At 44.6% G+C, this 21,484-nt stretch overlaps 1 protein-coding gene and 1 long non-coding RNA gene across 8 annotated transcripts in view; both read right to left on the bottom strand.

Moving 5' to 3' along the window:
• LPP (LIM domain containing preferred translocation partner in lipoma) overlaps positions 1-21,484 on the bottom strand; it is a 314,289-nt gene that overhangs the window by 210,195 nt on the left and 82,610 nt on the right. For all 7 annotated transcript variants that reach the window (XM_085069373.1, XM_085069375.1, XM_085069378.1 and 4 more), the window contains one exon: positions 14,331-14,395. The gene's annotated coding sequence lies outside the window, so the exon portion shown is untranslated. The remainder of the gene's footprint in view (positions 1-14,330; positions 14,396-21,484) is intronic.
• On the bottom strand, positions 20,397-21,180 carry LOC146433252 (uncharacterized). The gene is made up of 3 exons (XR_014853931.1): positions 21,073-21,180; positions 20,751-20,914; positions 20,397-20,496 (listed from the first exon to the last, which is right to left on the bottom strand). It is a non-coding gene; the product is annotated as an uncharacterized LOC146433252 (long non-coding RNA).

The raw sequence follows: 21,484 nt of genomic DNA, 5'->3' as shown, positions 1-21,484 counted from the left end.
ATATGGGGAAATAGCCTTTTTCCTATGAAAAATCCTGTATCTTAAAACACAGAAGAGTTATTGCTGCCAGGTGACTGGAAATTGATGCTGCAGAGAGATTGCTAACAGAAGCAAGATATTTGAGTGTATGAAAACTGCAAGAAAGAAGTACACAAACCCCTTTGTTTAAATAATGAGGAAAAAGGCTACATTTCTCTGAGTTTCATGACAACAGATGACTTGACATCATCAAGACATGAGCACCCCAATGTCTTCTTGTCTCCCTTCTGCAACACAAAGCAAATATAAAGATTTAATTGCTTCCTTCTTAAAGAAGCTCAAAGCCTGCAATACTGTCAGGAAAGACAGAAGATCTCTGCAGGCTATCAAGTCCTGCTTTCAGCAGGAGACTGAACTATCACCAATGCTAGGTAAGGTGATAGTAAGGTAAGGCTTGCTGTGGCTTTGTCCTGGAAAACCTCCAAAACGAAGAATCCCTTGCTACCTGGTGATTTGTACTAGTGTTAAGCTGCTTTCCCAATGAAAATGCTTTTCCAGCTCTCCAGCGGAATCTCCCAATCCATTATGCATGTTCACGGCACTTTATTTTGCCATCTGGACAGAAGCATTTGGCTCTGTCATGTTCAGAAGGTCCCTGGCAGTAGTCACAGGCTGCATTGGATCACTCCTTCGCCTCCTTTCCATCAGGGACAGAAGCCAAAGCTCTCTCAGCCTCACCTTGTGGGCCATGTGCTCTCAGCCCCTGACTGACCCTATTCTGGACTCTCTCCCCCTCTTCAACATCCCATTTCAACTGGGGGACTCAAGACTGGATAACAGCCTCACCAGTATGGAGGAAAGGTGAGCAAGAATTCATCTCAGTCTACAGTCCAGGCTCCTCCTGAAGCAGCCCCATATCCAGTTTGCTTTATTGACAATCACAGCACACACTGGACTCATATTTCACTGGGTGTTCACTGCCTGCTCCACATCCTTTTGTCAAGAAATAAAAAAAAATAAAAGGCATATTTTGAGACAGTGCCTAATCTGAAGGAGCTCCACAATGGCCATAGCCACATGGATAGGAGGGTAGGTCACAAGGTGGTGTTAGCTACCCTTATGTTATTTTCAATAAAAGTGGCATATAGCTCATTAAGACAACACCTGATCAAAGAAGGGGGGTTCTGGAAGCACAGGGAAATGGGTGAAGAAAAATATTAAAAGCAAAGGCAAAGCTGATCATGACACTCTGGAGTGCACGAAGATAAAGCTCTGGTTTAGTATCCATAGGCCATTAGTTCTGCTCTGAATAGAAACTTGTGACAGAAGACAAGTGCTTGAGATTTGATTTTCAATTCCACTTTGAAACTCATAAAAGCACCAAGCATCAGCCCAAGAAACTGCTGCTCTTCCCTTTTAACTCAGTATCCGTCCATTCAAGAACTGTGATACGCAAAGCTCTCGGAGATAATTCCCCAGCTGGTGCAAACCACAGTGCCAGCAATGAAGTTAACCCAGCCAGGCATCCAAACTGCCCTTGCAAGTTTGCTAAACAAGCTCAACCTATTAAAAAGCTGACTCCAGTTGCTCCACCACTATCGCACTGCTGCCTTCTGTTTTCGACCACACAAATTAATCATTTGTTCCCCTTTCCAAAAATCAGTAGGAAGTTCAGTAGGGACAAAAGTGTTTTCATACTAGACTGGCTACATCAGTTCCCTAGATGAGAAGGAGTTCAAATCTGACAGTCTCCAGGAAAATATTTCAGTGCTCTCTTACCTTCACGGCACCTTCACAGAAAAGACTGGCAAGGGGTGATGGAAGAGAAAAAATGAATCATGAGCAGAGTGTACTTTTGGAGGGAAGGGAGAACCAAACTTTTAATATATCCAGAGATATCTATATGCTGCTGCATTTCACTTGTTTTTGAGCTGTGCTAGGGCAGGCGGCTGGGTGCTGCAGCTGGTAAGAGCACACACAGCTCCATTTATCAAACACCCTTCAATAGTTGCTACCACTATCTCACAGGTCTGAGGCAAAGCATGTTCCCACACACAACCAAGCAAGCGTCTGAAAGGCATTTCAGCATGCCTCTGCTGTGTAATGCACATATTTCTCTTTCAAAGTAACACAGCTGCCAACACCTTAATCATTCCTTGGGGACCTTCAACACATCAGCCCTTAAGTGCTTCATTACCTCCAGCGGCTCCTGCAGAGCTCACATCCCAGGTGAGCTGTACACAGCTCTGTCAGCTACAGAGAGCAGCCTGAGCTGCAGGAGAGCACGATCCGTGCAAATCAGGTCTAACAGCCTATCTTCCACCACTCTTTGTTTCCGCAAGTTTGGCCTCGTTTGCTGCAAAGTATCTAGGACAAAAGGCAAGGCAGCATCAAAAAACCACATTTGAGACTCAAATCATTGTGTGTTTCTTTTCATGAGATCCTGTGGGACAGAAGATGCTTGCTCCTCTGCATGGACACTCTAAGGGGCTATAGAGACCAGTCAAATAACCTTCACTGAGGCACCTGAGTTGTGTGTACTTCCCCAAAGCTTTCTTGTTTTTAAGTTAAAAATTGCTGCCTCCAGTCACAAAAGAAATCTGTTTTGAAATTGTATTGATATGTTCTTGGCACAGTAGAAAAATAAACTGCAAATGCAACCAATACAGAAACTTGAGCTGCCCTTTGTTTCTGCAGGGCTCAAAACACTAAGGGGAAAACCTAAGCAACAAATTTCATTGATCCATGGAAAGATGCCATCTGTTAGAAGTGGTACGCAGATACCTATTTTGAAATTAGCTTGGGCACATGAAGGCATAACCCACCTTTTGAAGCTTCTGGATTGCTCCATCAGGTTCCTTGAGATGACACTGCTGAAGACATCATCCTGAGGAATCACTTCCAAGTCAAATCCCTTTTTAAAACAAGCTACCCCAGGGCCATTTTTTGTGAAGCACCTCCACTAGGGAACAGCTTCACCTGCTCTCTTCATGTCAGTCCCATTCTCCCTCCTCTGCGGCTCCCCCACCACCCCGATCCCTTCTCATTGATGTTATGATCTAATGGCTCAAAATAATGTAAGAAAGTTAATTAATCATGCAATGAATACAAACTTCCACACATAAGTATGCATAGGCATGTGCACATCCCTGATTTTTTTGATTCTGCATCATTAGCTCAGGAAACTGGTAGAGGGAAAGAATAAAGAGAGAAACCAACAGTTGCTCACATGGATCAACACTTCCAGGCTCTCTCTTTTGCAGCTCATCTCACTCATACTTGTGGTTTCAACATGTGATTCACATTAGGCCCCTCTGCTCGCCATTTGATGGTTCTGCTGAACAGATGTGAATTTATTTAGTCACAGAGCCTGCTCTTTACACTGCCTCTTTGTAGAACAGATGGGCTTTTTTTTTCCCTGTTCAACAGTATTCAGATAACGATCATACCCAGTGCACAGGTTTGCTTGGCAGTTTCACAGGAAAAGGAACAACACATGAGCATAGACACATTCTCACAGGAGTTTTTTTCAGCAGCCTGGACACACTGCAAGAGGCGATGGCCCTGATGAAGAATGTTAAACGGCAACACCAGGAACACCCAGACAAGACCAAGGCCTCAGGGATCCCCGAGAACAGCCCCAAAACTTCAGGCAAATGAGTGATGCACACTGCACCTGGCAGGGTCCAGAAGAGACAACTGTGCCATACACCCTCCACAAAGCTCTCCTATGAAAGCTTGAGTGGAGAGTGAGCTGAATGAAGGCGAAGTTCCTGCGACATTCATGGGGGCATGAAAACATGGCATCTCCTGGGACTCTTCAGCATGATGAAATAGCCTGGAAAAGCTATCCGCTCCCTGTGTGGGCATTCTTCTTTCAGCACTGAGAGTGCCTTTGGCAGTGGATGAAGCAGAACTGCACAAAGGCCCTCTCAGAGCAGAATAAGACTGTCCACATGAGAAGTACGCTCGGAACAGCTCTTGCACTTTAAATTCACACCCTGGCTTTGTTTCGCAATGGTTTCCCTGTGCAGAAGGGCCCTGGGCTTCAGATTCAATTTCTCCTCATATTATCAATAGCTGAGCACTCCTCCCATCTGAGGATGTGGCCTACACAAGAGGCCAAAGTACAGTCTTAGAGGAGAAGGATGAGCTTCCCATTTACTTCACACTGTCCTGTATATGGATGCACCTTGCTGCTGCTTCAGGAGCTGAACACTGATGGCTTCACCCTAGGAAATGGCTCTGCTTTGTGGGTAAATCATTTCTGCTCTACCACAGAAACCAACGATGTGTATACATGGCACACATGAATGCCATGCTCACACTTGTGCAAACATCTAATCCCTTCCCAAAAGCTGCAGTCCTGTCCCTCAGACACAGCTTTGTCCTCCATGCACTGCCCACCTGTTACAAAGATAACCTCAGTTTCCACCAGAATATACTTAGGACTCAGAATTTAAAAAATTAATTTATACTATATATATAAATATATGCATTTTAAATGTGGTTGTATTAAAATTTGGTTATCTGGAGAATGAAACTCCAAGTTTCAGATTGAAAGTAAAAGTGGAATTCTCTGCCTGAAAGGCAGCCAGGACATGGCTATTAACACCCTCCCTGGGGGCCCTAAAGCTGAACATTTACAAGAGCAGAAAAACGTGTGCTTTTTTGGGGGGGGGTTGGGGGAGCTGGGGGGGTGGATTGTGCTCACAGTTAAGCAGTATTAAAAAGCTAGTAGGTATTAGGCAGCAAAATATTTTCAATAATAGAAGACTGGGACTAAAAAGGACAGCTGAGTCCTTGCAGGGCAACAGGCACTTCCAGCTACAAAGCACTTCGTGTCTTCTGAGAGTTTCTCCTTTCTTTTTTCTTGGCAAGCTCTGAGCCACCACAGTATAATTTTCATTCCTATTAATGACCGTACCATCCAAATACCCTGTGTATGGACCATACACCAGCACCTCATTCTTTTGTACATCTTAAAGAGAAGCAACAAAGCAAAGCACTGTGAAAGAGACTTTCCTAAGCATAAAGCAAATTTATGTGCCCAATTCCCAGAGGCTGGTTGCTTAACCTTCAGTATGAGCCTTCAATAACTTTGAGCAGTCAGACAATGCAGTTTCTTTCCTCCATGTGAGAGAAATTAAATCCCCTCCTGCTTTGTCCCACCTGCTCTGCAGACCTGGTGGGACTGATGCTCCTGCCAGGGCAGCACCAATAACAAGACAGAGCAACAGGACTCCCCTGCCATCCCTTCAGGACGTGTGAAAAGCCTTTCCAGGCATCACTCTCCATATGCGTCCCACCTTCTCTGTCACCTCCACCAGGGCACTGGGGACAACATTTAGCCCCTCCTTTACAACATTTTGAGCTCAGAGACAAGGCATGCTCTATAAGAGCTGTCCCACCACAAAGTGCACAGGGCCAAAAGGCATCCAAAATTCAAGTACAGATATACAGATTTCAGTGGAGGGTTAAAAGTGAGGGGGGAACAGAGCTGGCAAAAGCTCATGATGGATAGCAGTGAGCTGTTCAGAAGAAAATTAAGAAAACATTTTGAATTCCCTCCTAAAAGGGAACAAATAGGTCCAACACTCCAACAGAAGGGGATTTTTTGTATCTCTGAACGATAGTGCTTCGCTTTTATGGCCTGCGGCTACTTGGGAAATTCAAAACTATTTCTCTGAAGAATTCACTTGGACAAGCTTTATGGCTTTGATCAGTTAACTATTTTTTAATGCTAATCCAACCCAGTGATATTTGTCCTCCTTTTCCCCATGTGCACAGAAGCACAGACACAGACAAATACTACACAAAAGCAAACATTAGCCAGATGAACAGTCAGGAACAATGACATCCAGAGCCCATAACCAAACACCAACTCCATTCTGTTTTACTCCTTTCTATTCTAGTGGTTCAAGATCCTTTGGCCCAGTATGACCCGCTAAGGGAAATTTAGGAATCAAATTTCGGAGCCCAGCAGGTATAATGCTCAAGCAGTGATTTGGCTATAACTACTACCACTCAAAAAATTCAAATAATTTCCCCTAAAAGTTGGAATAAAACACATGGTTGAAAGGCCTTTTTAGAAACATAACACAAATCCCAGCAAGTAACCCAAACGCTGCCCCATCCTCCAGATTAACAAATAAAGGTGCAGAAGTAGTGATTTGCTTACATTAATGAAGCAAAGATTAAAATGAGCCAAGAGCAGGACTGAAATCACTGGACACCCGTCACTTCACTGGAATTGCTCTAAGCTCCCCCACAGTCTCAGGTGTAGACCCTGAGCACCAGGCTAAACAAAACTCCATTTACAACCTCAGCATACAAACTTGTCTTCTTGTTTAGGGCACCAAAGTCTAACTATGCACCAGAATACACTGGCTAAATAAGCCATTATTCAATTATCTGTCAGTTGCACAATTGTGACATCCCATGACATATACAGAAAAAAAAAACGACACTACACCAAAAACATCCTGAGTAAGGGACAGTCCCTGTTCTGCAGCATCTTTGGTATTCAGGCTGCTACCCGAACTTTGCTTGCTGTTTTTGAGTAACAGATTCAGGCAGTATTTCCTGTGGCAGGGAATTACACAGGCTGATTATTCTCTGTGGAAAAGTGAAGAAATCCTGGAAGCAATTTTCTGTCTCAATTGTTCCCAGAGTGCAGGAACAATCTCTTAGCCCTCTTCCTATTTTCTGCTCAGTGCCATCCAGGCTCAGCGGGCAGAATCCATCACGGTGATGCCTCAGGTCTGGGTCCTGCAAACACTCACCCTGGTGAAATTTACACATGAGCAGCCCAACAGGCTTCAACCAGCATCAGCCTTGAACTTGGCCACAAAGGTTTTAGAGGACAAAAGGAATGGAATGAGATAGATGAGAAATTCAGAGTACCTGGGAAATGTTCAGTCCTATGTAGGACCAAGCTTTTCTCACAAATAAAGTGTTTCTGATGCACACTTCTTAACCTTGCTCTTTTAAAATTCACTGCCAGATACTCTCAGGCACATGGTGTGATTCTCGGGGTGTCCTGTGCAGGGCCAGGACTTGGACCCAAGGATCCTGATCCACCCTCCCAGCTCAGCATATTCTATGACTCTATAACATTTAAAAATAAATCAAGGAAGAGCAGCTGTACTTGAGAATTGCATCACAGGTAAAGCTACCAAGAAAAAAGATCATTTTCTCAAACTAAAAGTTTCATTATTGTGGGGCAAAATAAATTAAAAAAAAGCAGATATTTTCTATGGCAATAAACCCCCACACTTTTAAGACAAAAATCTAAGTACTGACAGCTTTCTACCAGAGCCTGAAAGCATTCCCATGCAAAACCACTACAAGATTGACCCACAAGGAGGGGAAAAGAACTGAGTACCACACACTAATCTGCACTTCTCTGCAGATGCTGCTGCAGCAGCAACTCCAAATATGAATTTTTCCACATTTTGGCAACAAGTACTATTCACCCAGGTACACGCCCACACTCAGAATTATTCAATCAGAACCTTATTTTCCACCCAAATGAATTTTGATATAAAATATTCAATTTGGCCTAATCAGTGGGGCTTAAACGTCAGTCAAAATATTTTCTTTAATTGACTCTATCAGTGCCAGAGCAGGAGAACAACCTCTTTAAATAATCTACCTCCAGAGGCAGGTACCAACTTTTCATTTATGTTATTATTTTTTTAATAGAAGTAGTATTAAAAATATTGTTATTTTTCAGCCAACACTGCTGGGAAGGGATGGACAGGGAGTGAGGGCCTGCTGCAGAATTGCACGGACAATCTTAGTATCACTTCATTTTCAAATGAGGAATTTGGTAGTAAACAACCTTTTCCTTGTACACAAACATTTTTAATTTCATGCCCTGCTAATCATACATCTGTTAGAGCTCCTTTTCCATCCATTGCACTAACGATAATAAAAGGAAAATCATCGCACTAACAATGTGGTTTGTCTAAAATGAAAATTGAGTAATAACCAATGCTCCTCTGTGGGATGAGGAAACGCAGCAGTACTGGTCTGATGGAGGTGACGAAGACATGGTTTGAAAAGTGACGCCTTCACACATGCCCTGCCAGTGGCCCTCGCTGCTGGCAGCCCCTCTGCACCCCTGTGTTTGTGTAAGAGCTTCACCCCACAGCTTCTCTCAGGCTTCCTGGTGGTCCACACCAGGCAGCACCACCAGCAAAGCCCTCCTGCTGTCATCGCCTCACTCACCAGCCACCTCCTTCCCCTGCTTTCTTCCCCTCTGTTTTTTCCTCACCTCCTCTATCAGCAGGATTTTAATGTTACAAATGCTGCAGCACTGCCCTCACCTTCCCAAATCTTTTTCCAGTGATGAGACCCAGTGGGCCTCAGTGTACCAGACCTCAGATGTGTGCAGTGCCCTTACCTGGGCCTTCCACACACCAGAGATGGCTGATGTGCTGCCCAAAATTGCACTTAAATATGTGACCACACCCCTGAAAACAAGTTCTTATCATATCTTCAGTAACATTAGTGAAAGTGTTGAGGTTGTTATTTAATAGACATGCCCAGCTGAAATTCCAAGTTAATCAGGCCCCCAGTAACACCCACAATCTGGCCTTAGAAATAATTTTTTTATGATAAGACACTGGAATGAGTTGCCCAGAGGAGCTGTAGATGCACCATTCCTGGAAGTGTTCAAAACCAGGTCGGACAGGGCTTGGAGCAACCTGGTCTGGTGGAAGGTGTCCCTGCCCATGGCAGGGGAGTTCAAACTAAAGGGTCTTCAAAGCTCCTTCCAACCCAAACCTTTCTATGATTTTATGATTCCAAGATTTACTGTCTTGCACTGCCCACGCTCCTCTTTTCTGGACTGCTGACACACAGCTTTTGCCTTTTTAGACTCCTCCTATTCCCATAGCTGTGCTGGGCCAACTCCAACTCAGAAATATTGCACTTGTAAGACCTACGCAATGGTAAGTGAGAGTTTTAACAAGCAATAAGAATCCATCTGAAGCCTCAGGCAATGTGGCACAAAGACATTCTGGGCAGAGGTACACGACTCTGCTACACCTGGGACTCCTCTCTGGCCTCCAGTCCCCACATTAGCATGCTGAACCCTCTGCTTCTTCCAGAGGCTGTTTTCAAAAGCACGATTATCTACATAAGCTCTCCCTTGTCTTCACCAGAAGTGCAGTTGTTTGACTAATCGGCTTTAAGGAGACATGTGAGTTAACTAATATCAATTAATTACTCCCATTTTGCAGATAAGCAAACAAAAGAATAAAAAAAAGGGGAAGCACCGTGGTCTAAATTAATGGAACGAAGTTCAGGGCCCAAACCCACTCCTTCACCTGGGGCCAGAGTAATCAAAGGCACTGGGGAGAGGACCTTGGCACCCTCATTCCCTCCCTCCTCCTCCTCCTCGAGAAGCAACACCAGCCCTGCCCTGAACAACCAGCCGTGCCCTGCACAACCAGCCGTTCAGCTCATCGAGGAGGCACAGACAGCCTCAAAATCTTTCTTTTATTTGTGCCTTCATGCTAAAGCTATGGGGATTAGAAATGCTACTGTAAGAGCCAGCTTTTTATTACACAACAGAGTTTTAGCCCAGCTGCCCCAAATGCAGTTACCCCAGAGGCACCAGCACTGCTCCACCAGCACTGTTGCCTGAGCCCTGCTCACAGCAGGCTTGGGTCAAGCCTGGGCACACAAGGGAGAGATGGTCCAAACCAGGCTGAACTGAGACTAGATAACCATGGCCAGCAAGAACACAGGCAGTGATACACCTTTTCTGTCCCTAAACAAAAGCATTCAACTCTGGATTCTTCTGACCTTTAATCAGCATGCATTCAGTCAAACAATCCTGCCAGAATTAACAGGGAAAAGGGAGGAGAAAAGAGTAAAAAAAGACTTTGTTGAGCAAAAGTACTCTTAGACACATTTGATGTAATAGTCATATGATTAACAAACTGTCATATCAAAGTTTTCTGCGAAGTAGGAACACTCTGACAGTTCATATTTTAAAAACTGACATTTTGATTCATTACTGTAAATAGCACTCTGTATTAAATATTGTGACAAGGCATAGAGTGTATTTTTTGAGCTCTATAACATTTAGGAAGTACTGGATTTTTTTAGCTTTTTTTTTTAAGCATGTGTAATATCAAAAGCAGTTAAAGCAGAACTCCAAGAAAGCTCCTTGAGGAGAGAATCATGATTTCTGAAATAACCTACTTCTCTGCCGTCATCTCAAGCACTGTTGGGAACTTAGGCTCACAAGGATCTTAATGTACTGTTTGCATAATAAAATAGGGAATTGTCTCACAGAACAAAAGAGCTATAAGGCAAGTGGCTACATTAAATAATGTAAAATTACTCACCAGCAAATCATCCTGAAGCTGGCATAACAGGGAGAGCACTAAAAGGTGCTGAATTACCACTCAGAATATCTGAGTGCTGGTTCATAACTGAGATAAACAACGCAACATCCAAATGACTGCCCAAATGAGCATCTTGTTTATCCCCTCAATCTTTAGGCGCATCTTTTGCCCCCTTCTTCAGCCCAGCACAGCAGAGGCAGCACTCCCTTGCTGCTGGGGTGGGCAGGAAGAGCTGCCACATCAGAGCTACCCAGCACCTCTTGGACAGGGGTCCACAGCAGAACAGCTCACACTGTAGGGATGCTGTGAGCTACCAGGACCCACTATCCAAGAGCACCTAATCCCCTTATTGCTCCCTGCAAAGGTCCTCCCTGCTCATGGATCCCTTTCCCTGGATCACCAGTATCAGAGCAAAGAGCACTAGGACAGAAACAATAATGCAAATGTTCTGAATTTCCTCAAAAGCAAACCACCTGATGGAGAAATTAAAAATAATAGTTCAAGCTAACTCATGAAGATCTTGCTAAAGCAGCAGAGGAAAACCAGAAGCTGCTTGTCTGTTTGCAAGAAGCTCAGGTGTTATGAGGACTGCAGTCCAGGGCTTCAGAGAGAAAAATGGTTACCATTATCATTGCTTGCAGCCAGCTGCAAGTGGAGCTCTGGGCTCAGCCCACTGACAGAATGGATATGCTGCCATAAACACGAGCCTCGGGCCTTCCCCAGGACATGATGAGGCTGTCACGCAGCCCGACGATGGATCACAGCACTGTTTCAACAGGGGGTTGATCCAGCACAGCCTGCCTTTCCCCAGGAGCAGCTACACACCATTCACATGCTGGAAATCTTGCGGATGTGTCTGCATGCCAGCAAGTGTGGTAGTAGTAGTGGTCTAGCCAGACATCCAAAACATATTGGCACCACTATAATTTGTCCATTCACCAATATGTTTTCCTAAAAACGCCCATATGCTTTTCCTGCAGTTCCCATATGCTTTTGCAAAGAGAAACAAAAACATTTTGTTAGTCGCGAGCGATTGATCGCCACATATTTCGCAGAAGTCAAGTAGAAAAACAAAAACAACAACAACAACCACCAAAAAAAAAGCAGTCAGCTGCTTCCCCCTCCTCCTCCTCCTCTCTGTTCACGGAGGGAACTGTGAAGAGCAGGAAAAAATTCAGCCCACAGCAAAATACACACACCACTCTTTTTTTTTTTGCACTGCAAGATATTCTAGGAATTACAGGAAGAATCTTCATTAAAAACAAGCTATCAAGGATCTGGCAGCCAGTGGCATTCCAGACAGTAATTCAGCATCGGGTGCTCGGCACAGTGCTCCACGCTCGCTCGGGTCCTCACCGCGGGCAGCGCAGCCCACAGGAATCCACGCTCCTTTACGCACTTTAAACGCACTTTAAACAAGCCAGGGGGTGGGAGGACAGGGTGGTAAAGAGGCTACAGCCCTTCCAATTCACAGGACGGCTCATCTGAGGCCAAGCCTATCTCTCTGCAGGTATAAAGCCCCCTCTCAGACACAGGGCTTCCCAGGGAGGTGCTGCCTTGCTGACACAAATCCCAAAGCAGCGGGCTGGCGAGGGGAGCAGGCAGGCTCGGTTCAACTGGGAGCAAGCACGTGGGTGTACAAGTATGTGTGTGTCAAGGCTGGAGCATGTGGGAACTCTGGCTGTTTAGTTAAAGACTCATTAAGAAACAGCAGACCCAGGGCCGATGTTCAAAGAGGAGCAATGCAAAACATTTCTCTGGAGAAAGATTAGCGTGTGTTCTTCTTTACACAAATAAAATTAAAGAGAGAATCATAATATAGACAAATCAATTAACTTCTGAAAAGCCAAGGGCATTGCATGCAAGAGCAGACAAGAGGGGAAAAGCTTTGTTACAGGGCCACCAAAGCAGTGCATAGCCTTTCTTCCCTGGAAAATAAATTCAGCTATTGCTGCACGAAGTTCTGATGTTGGTCCCAGCTGCATCACGCTCATTCTTACAGGGATGCAGCTGCTTCCCTCCCAACACAGCCATACAAATACCTATATATCACTATAACCTTATGCACTGAGGGCTGGGGGTCATCCTTGCAAAGACTATGGAAAACACCTGAGGGCAGAGGTCAGAGGACTACAGGAGTGCTTGACTCAACACTTCCAGCCTTGAAGGAAGAGTTTGAGGCTGAGTTTCTATATAGGATACCCAGAACAGCATGCACCCTTCTATCACAATAAAACTTGCTGTGACACAATCCCACGTTCTGCAGCTCTCCCACAAATTTAACCAGGAATGCTCTTTGCAAAGCTAGTGTTTTCTTGCAATGATCTAATCTCACACCAGACCTAATGAGAGACCAGATGCAACAGGTCAAGCGCCCAATTTTTCACAGAAATGAAGCTGAAAACCCAGTCAAGAGAAGAGAAATCAATCTCTTGCACAGGACATAGAGTAAAAAACCAATTTGTCAGACACAGCTTGCTTAGCAAGATACATTTTATGATATGCTTTTGTCTGGAGAGGAGTTGTAAGCACATGAAAATCTGACTTCACCACTCACAAATGCATTGACGTTGTTGTTCAAGCGCTGACTAGAAAGCAAAACTAATACTGCCTCATTTAGTTAACACAAGAACATATTTAGTTAATATAACAATGGGTTTCTTCCTAGATTTCATATTTACAGCTACCCACTGGGATGGTTTATTAAACTTAGCCAGGAAAGCTACCACAGAAAGAGTGAGACTAACAGAAGAGCTGCCATTAATCTTCCATAGCCCAGCAACTGGGAAGATCAGGCCTTGAACCAGATTCTATGCTCTTGCTATTAATCTCCTGTCCCCTACTTATTAATCCATGGTCTGTCTTTGTCTGTCAACATTTATTAATGGCCCCAACTGTTTGCAGTAAACAGGAAACTGAAATCTCATCTCCAGCTAGACGTAATTTACACACACACACACACACCAAAAAAAAAAAAACCCACAAAAATTAGAACCAAGAAGAGGGTAAAGGAAGAAAGGAGGGATGTACATTGTGTATCAAAAGTGCAGAATGAAAGTGCAGTCAAATTCAGTGACAAAACAGAGCGAGGATTCACTGTTCCTGATTTTGGCCCGCCACACAGACATCTGATGGTCCTAAAGTCACGTTAACATCATGGCAAATAAAGAAGCTCCACTGGCCAAAACCACCAGGGCAGTGGTTCACTCAATATCCTCTTCTCAGCAGGGCTGCACACATTTCCTTCTTCCCCAGCTGCCACAATTTTGTAGCACCTCCAGGACCCTTCTGTCTCCTGGGATGGCACAACTGAGAGAGGCTTGAGGACAGACCAACTGGCCTGACATTGCTCCTGTTCTGCAATCCTACCCTTCCTGAAACCAAACCATCATCTCATGGAATAGGCACAAAGCATGGTTTATGTCCTACACATAATCCAGCACGGGATTCCTACAATACTTTGGGGTGGTTTATCAAGGTGATCCTTAAGTCACACCTAAATATCTCCACTGAATTTGACAGAACTGGCAATTCTGAAGAACGAATTAATTTGCCCCTCACATTAATTTCTATTTGTCCACTGAAAAAGTTAGATTCAGCTAATAATATAGCCAGCTCTCCATCACCAGGTGGGAGCATCTACAGCCTATAGAGAACTGTGTCGTGTATAGGGAACAAGTTTAGGCCCACAAGCAGGAAGCTTTGTTCAAAACAGAGGTCAAAGCAACATGACCCATGGGACCAAGCAATTGTTCCATGCAACACTCCCATTTGCAGGAGAGCCTGCATGTTTGCTGCTTCCAAACTTGGACCCAGAAACAATAAAACCACCTCAAGCCTTCTGAGCAGGCTGGTCTCCCACCATCCCAGGCTTTGGAGAAATGCCCATCAGTTGCTGAACCACCAAACGTGGTACCGAGGTCTTTCCACTCTCTGCTGAACTCAGCAGCTGGCAAAAGCCGTGGGAGTTGATCCATTCCTTACCTGGAAGCAAGGCAGCCCCGTCAGGCACCCAGTCAGACGTACAGACAGGCTCTTCCAAGGGACCTCTGCGGGTGCAAACAGAAAGGTCAGAATCAACATTTTGCTCATCGTAAAAGCAGAAAGTAAATCAACCGGGCTGTAACACCTTGCCAAGAAAACAGCCCCAAAAGGGCACGTAAGGCCAGCTGCCCTCCTGTACAGAGCAAACCATAGCTTTTTTTCCTCCCCTCTGAAACAACTCATGTATCAGTCTGTCCCTGTTTTGACCCATATAGGAGTTTTTCACACATTGGCAGCATAGATTACATCTGAGCAAGTGTTGGAGTAGCTGAGGTTTATTTGGAAGAGAAGCTACTTGTTTTAAATCACTGTAGAGCTGGTGAAAGGCACTGACGTAAGGGCTGCAGGTAACAAAGTCTCTTTCAAAACCTGACCAGACGCCCTTCTGCCTCTCATGCTTAAAGGGCTTCTTCTTCCCAAGCCTCCGCCACCACTCAGGCCAAGGCTGAGTCACTCCCACAGCATTGGCTTTGCCATGTGAGCATCAAGGAGCACCAAAGCAGAGATGGGATGCATTAAACACACAGCTATTGTGGAAAAAGAGTCAGGGTGGGACAGCCCAAACCCTGCCTCCACCTCCAGCCCTGCTTTCCCTTCTGGGTGCCTCCAAAGACACCCAATTAAAGAGCAAACACAGTTTTTTTAAGTGACCACAAGCTTCTTTCAACCAGCAGTCTTTCATACTTCCAGCTTATTGATATCTGAGCTTGCCCTGATGTTTTCTATTTCCTTTAATCTCAGTCCTGGAGAAGAAATGAGCAAGTTTAAAAAATGCTAGTGCTGACTAGTGAAAGGTCCACCTCAGCCTGCTCCAGGTCTCCCAGCCCACCATGCTCCTGGTTGCACCAGGTGACCCCCAGCTCCTCCTATTTTCCTAAGATCAGCCAAGGATTAAAAGACAAGAAGCAGAGACAAATCCAGTCAGTTGCATACATTATTTTTTTAAGGAAGCCAGGCTAAAACTCATTATCCCCACCACCAGCTGTTTTGCTCAGGAGAGCCAGGTCTGGCAGGGCAGCAGCTTTGCCCTCCTGGTCTGTGGTGAAGGAAGGGGAGCAGAATTTCAGCAGTTGGTTCAAATCCACACCAAAGTACAAAAAGCAGAGAAAAATGTGCTGAGGACCTGCCCACACAGACACTGGATATTCTTTTCATATTTGCCATGACAAAAAATTCACGTTAACATTTTTGCAAGCACTGTAAGCCTGTATCAAGTATCAGCAAAGAGGCAGACAGGTGTCCTGACCACAGAGGAGACAGCATATGCAAACAGTTTGGAATTTATTACTATTATTTTTTAAAGGGAGAAACAAATCCCAGAGATTTTTCTGTGCATGATACATTTTCTGCTCCCTGTTTGATGTTGCTTTCAGACTTCAGACTTCAAATAGCCAACATTAACCTATGCCTCAAGCCTGCTTTAAACTGATGCCCCTTATGTGACCAGAAATGAATGCATGGTGAATCACTTCTGCCACACACAGTGGGGGTGATGAGCAGTGGTCCGTGTCTCCTGACTGCTGCATGGACACAGACAAGTTGGGGGAAAGGAGATCCCAGCTCTCTCTGCATCCCAGCCAGATAACTCAGCATAGTGCCTTTGCATTTTTGGAGCTGAGAGCACAAGCTCCAGGTCAACAGCCCAGCCACAAGTCAGAGAGAACAACTCAAGCACTGGCATTTTCTCCTAGTGCAGAGAGAGAGATATATGATCTGCATAGGCTGCACTTCCACTCTCTCCTGCCTGCCTTTAGGAGATGCTTAAGAGAAGCTGCATTTTAATTAGTAGCCCCAATCTGATCTTGACAGTAAGGGAAAGGAAGCAACACAAAGTTACAGACTTCAGGCTATGTGGGTCCCAGCTCTTCGCTTCTCTGCTGACATTGCTGCTTGCAGAAATTAAATCAAAACCCTACTTAACTTCACAGAGGATGCAATTTGCATTTAAAGCACTGCCTAAGCCTCAGTTGTAATAAACAAATACAGCTCCACTGAAATCCAAGGAGTTGTTCTGAGTTTGTCTGGTTACAGATCTGCAGACCCATAAACATTACAGCTCATCCAACCTCCAGCTAAGTATCTCCTAATAGAAGAGCATTATCCTTGTCAGATGGATTGGGATAACTTGTTAAAGCACTCTTGAATAGTCATTAGGATTGTTGGGTTTTGGTGGTTATATTTTAAGAATGAAGCCCAGCAGCTAGTAAACACTGGAACAAGGCACGTTAAGAGTCTACAAACAAAGCTGGAGTGGAAATATAACTACGGTTTGGGATTTTCATTGGTTTGGGATTTTCATATGGTTTGGGATTTCTTTCTCTAAATTGGTAAAATAGAGAGAAGAAATGAAATACAAAAACTAAACTGAGCTGTGCATACATACTGAGAAATCAACCACATTATTTGACTGGTAATGAATGAAAAAGAAACACAGGGAAGAAGGAAGCAAAATTATGCAATTCTCTCCTCCTTTTGAGCCTTATTAGTATTTTGGGTATAGGGCATAGACAAGATATGGTGCACCCAAGGAAATACAGATACATTTTGCTGGCCATCACTGTCCTTAACAGCTGATCTCAGGGTGGGCTCCTCTCCCTGGAGCCTTCCTCCCCTCCTTGTATAAACCATCCCCACGACAAGCCTGTGCTGGCCATGCTCCCCAGGAGCAGAGCAGCACTACTGACAACTGATACAGCCTTTGGACTTTTGGGGGGTGGCAGATGGGAGCCACACATCCCAGCTGCTCTTCTGGGCAGGCACATCACCACATTTGCAGGTATGGCTGTCATACCTACACAGGTGCCTGTGCTGACCTCAGCTCTCTCCTGGCTCAAAAGGGAAATGGCAAAGAGTAACACAGACACTCCACACACACCCACTATCAGTGTGTGCACAGGGGTGCTGGGAGACAAGGATATTTAGAGCTCCACAGAGTGCACTCCATCGTAATTCCCTCCTCATCCAGCCCTGGATGAAGCCTTAAAAATCCATAACTCCAGACAGCTAGCCCACACACTGCTATTCTAGCTCAGTGGGGAGAGGATGAGCTCAATTTTGTCAGTCAAGCTGGAAAGAACCAAGAAAAAAATTAGTAGTAGTATTTTGTTAAAATCAAATCAAAGAAACACACCCCCATCAAATCAAAGACAAAACAGAAGAAGTGATATGGAGAAACAGTCCCTGCTATTGTTTCCATGGCAGAGAGCTGCTTCCACTGGCAACTGAAGCTTAGGTAGCTCAGGTGGAGAGCCATCACAGTCTGTCAGTGTCCTGCTCCATGGCACTGTCCTCCCGTACCAAAGTGGCACTGAACTGTGAGAGCAACTCATCTGGGAGAGGGTGTTGGGATATGCTCCTCATGGCTCAGCCCTGCTTGCTGAGCTGCATCTGCAGGGACCAACATCTGGGACAACAACCACACAACGTTCCTCTCGCACTGCAGATCAATAGCCAAACCACAATTACACAGGAGCACCCAGCTCAGCACATCCAGTATCCGAGCAGAGAGTGACTGCCAGCCTCTCACCCAAGCCCCTGCCATACACAGTAGGCAGGTTTGCTCCCTGCTTGATAAGGACCTTCTTTCCACCAGCCGGCGTATGAGCTTCCCAGAGAGACCAAAGAGAAAGTCAGACAGAGCTCAAATAAGCACCTGGATCTACAAACAACAGATTAAATTCTCAAGCTACAAAACTATGTTTTAGCAAAAGTGCAATTGAACTCCATGTACTTGTTACATTTCTAAATATACTCTGGTTGTCAAGACAACAAAGAGACTGATGGATCTCTAAAGTGTACTGTATCCATTTAATTGTCAGCATTTCAAACTGACTCAAGGAGGGAAAAAAAATGCTGCGTGATAAGTCTAATTGTCATGGTTACCACTGGCTAACCCCATAATAAAAATATATATATTCTGGCTAAATGTGCCAAGCCATGTGAGGAGCAGATGGGAGACATTCTCATTACTGCAACAGCCTCCACTGGAAAACTAAACTTGAGGAAAGATGCGAGAGACTTTACAGAGATCTCAGACACAACAGACACTGTGGGCTGCATCTTCCCAGTCGTTTGGCAGCAGTCCCTCAGGCTTTTCCGCTGTGCTTATTTGCCCCAAGCATGTTGGGACAACCTGCAGGGCTGGGGCTGCCTCTCTCGTGAACATTCTGGTTTGGGGATCTCATCCCCCATCGAGAAAAGCCTGAGATGTGACTTGTTAGTTGTTGAAAGGCTCTGACAACATCTAATGTGCAACCACCTGGGCTTTGCACTCCCACCCTCACCCCCTGGCTCTCCTCTCTCCTGATGGCAAAGCCCACAGGTATGGCTGTGCCAGGAGGTTCATGCAGTCTGGACCTTCTGCTCTCACACCATTAACAGCTATACCAAGGGCCCTGTCCAGGCTTGGGGATGAGGAACAAGTGGAGACAAACAGGCCACTACTGCAAATACACCAGGCTGAGTAGGGAAGCATCACTGACCCCTGGCCAGCCTCTGCAATCCATCTGATAAGCATGATTCAGCAGTGTGAAGAGTATGAAGAGCCCCACTATTCACAAGAGGTCCCACCTGAAAGACGTGCTTTCCAAAAAAAAAAAAAAAACAACTCCAAAAATACTCAACGATTGACTTTTTACGTGGATCACCTCCAAAACATCTGCAGTATCTACGTGGATATGCAATGACTGTGGGTTTCCTTCACTAACAAGAACTTATCCACCCAAACTCAATTCCCACTTTTCTTTCATTAACCAAAGTTTAAGCTGCAGGAGAAAGGCACCAGTGTCATTCAGGTATGAGAACCAATGGAAAATATTCACCTGGTGAGCACTGACTTAAGAGTAGGACTCAATGAGCCTTGTAGGCCCCTTCCAACTCAAAATATTCTGTGATTCGGTGATTTCAATGGAAGGGTAGGTTTCCAATTAGTCTGAAGCTTCCCCAACATTTTTGACAGAAGCCATTGCAAAGTTGAATCATCCTTAAAAATCTTCCCCAAACTGTTGCACTCCTTCACACAGATAAAAGCTCTGTATCTCTGCTGTCAGACACTTTCAGGGAAACCATAAGGTGTTGCCTAAAACCATCTCCAAGAGAGCCACAAAGTAAAATCTGGTTGGAAAACAGTGCTTAAGAGAAACACCGCTTTCCAGGCGCCTCAAGCAACACATTTGAGTTCGTGATATTTTCCCTGGAGCTTGCCCCTGCTCATTACCAAGATGAACAATTTCTGAATTCCAAATATGAGATTCTCAGTGATGTAAAATGAACTTTTGTGGCTACCAATACAGTCACTGTGTGGTTCACTTCTTGTGCTGCTTCACAGAGTGGTCTGTGCGTGGAGACGGGCTGTGAACGTCAAAACAGAAGTAGCACAGAAGGGTCATTTCCAGGCCTTGTGTGAGAATTTTTTCAAATGCTACTTAAGGTAGGAGATAAAAAGGAGTCTTGGGCATAAAGGAGCCTAATGAAAGGTCTAATGAAAGTCAAAGGGACCTAGAGGCAACTGGTTTTTTACAAGTGTTTGGGTACACCCCAGCCCATGCAGCATCAGCACTTTGTCCCTAGATAATTTCAAATCTAAGCATTACTCACAAGGAACTTCACAGAGATTATAGTCCTTCTGAAAGCTGCATCCAGATCTTAACTGAGCTGAAATTCCAAACAACCAAAAGCTTAAAATCATGCTTCTATTTCAACACCATGCAGGTGCAGGAACCTAAGTTTGGTTTTCCTATTACTGAAAGTGCTCGCCTAAGGCACCACGCTTTTACAGTTATGGCTTTGGGACAACTGTTACATTCTGTACCAATAAAGTATGTGCTCTCTGGAGCAAACTCCCCAGCATGACTCCTTTGCTTTGGCACAAATGGACTCATTTGGTTTAGATAAAAGGATGTTCCCTTGCATCATTTTCATTTGATTTTTTTTGTAAGATAGAGAAACAGTTAATTTTCCTAAATTAGTTCTCTGTTGCCATGACTTCACTGCAGACAAACACAAAGCCATCAAGCTCCTTTTCCTTGGGCGCTGTTTTTTTAAACAGGTATTTGATCATCTTGATTCTCTTCCTTCTCTTCTCAACATCTGGATTCCCAGCAATATCCTGCAGTCAGACAGATACATAATGGCTATAGCTACTCAGTAAATTAGAGATATTCCTGCACATATTCATCCCCTCACAATCCACCTCTGCCAGCTGTGCCAATGCACTCTCTGTGACTTCACAAGCAGGGCAGCACTGCCAGCAACAGCAGGCGGCAAATCTCTCCAAATGAAATCCTGAATTTATGGGATTAGACCCCGAAAGTCGTAATTCCCACACTCCCATGAAGGACCAGCCAGCAGGTGCCTACTCACCATCAAGCCAGGCTGTTGCCCAGGATTTTGCTCCAGTCTAAAACCAGAAGCCTAAAGTCCTTCTCACTGCCTCAGTTTCTCCAGTGGATGAAAAAGGCTGCATGTTCATCATCTGCCTCCATGGGGTGTTACGACATTGGCTGAGTTAATATTCATGGAGTACACTGGGGATTAAGAGTATTACAGACTTTACTGAGGAAGAGAGCTTTTTTTCTTTTTTAATGTTTGCATTGAATAGACAGACTAAGTAGAAACAGCATTTGTAGCCTACAGCCATTATCCTAGTAAATGGCTTATTACAGCATGCAGCCTACCAGCTCACCTCCAACCAGTCTCACTTAAACGCATGTAGGTGGAAGTGCTGCTCATTCCAAAGAACTTTCTTTTTCACTGTCTCTGTCTGATGGAGACTCTGGATAGCTGGGCTCACAAGACAGGGCTTAGGATATAAATATTTCAGTATGAGCTTGTTGTTCAGTACCTATTTACGGCAATCACAGAACAATTAATTACCTCCCATCTAAGACTAATTCCCGTCTCTTCCAAAAAGAGTGAAGGGGGGGGAGTTTTGTCTCAAGACTTTCAATTTCCTGATGAGTCACAGCAGACACACTACAATAAGCTCAATACTTCAATCAGACTGTTTCTTATCCAGATATATTCAATACATTACTGAGATGTGGAGTGTGCTATTTTAAGGGCTAATTTCAGGCATTGTATGCATAATGCTTTCT

Source organism: Lichenostomus cassidix, chromosome 9 (assembly GCF_008360975.1).
Source record: "Lichenostomus cassidix isolate B80296 chromosome 9, HeHo_3.0, whole genome shotgun sequence".
Taxonomy (NCBI): domain Eukaryota; kingdom Metazoa; phylum Chordata; class Aves; order Passeriformes; family Meliphagidae; genus Lichenostomus; species Lichenostomus cassidix.
This window is presented reverse-complemented; position numbering and strand designations above follow the sequence as displayed.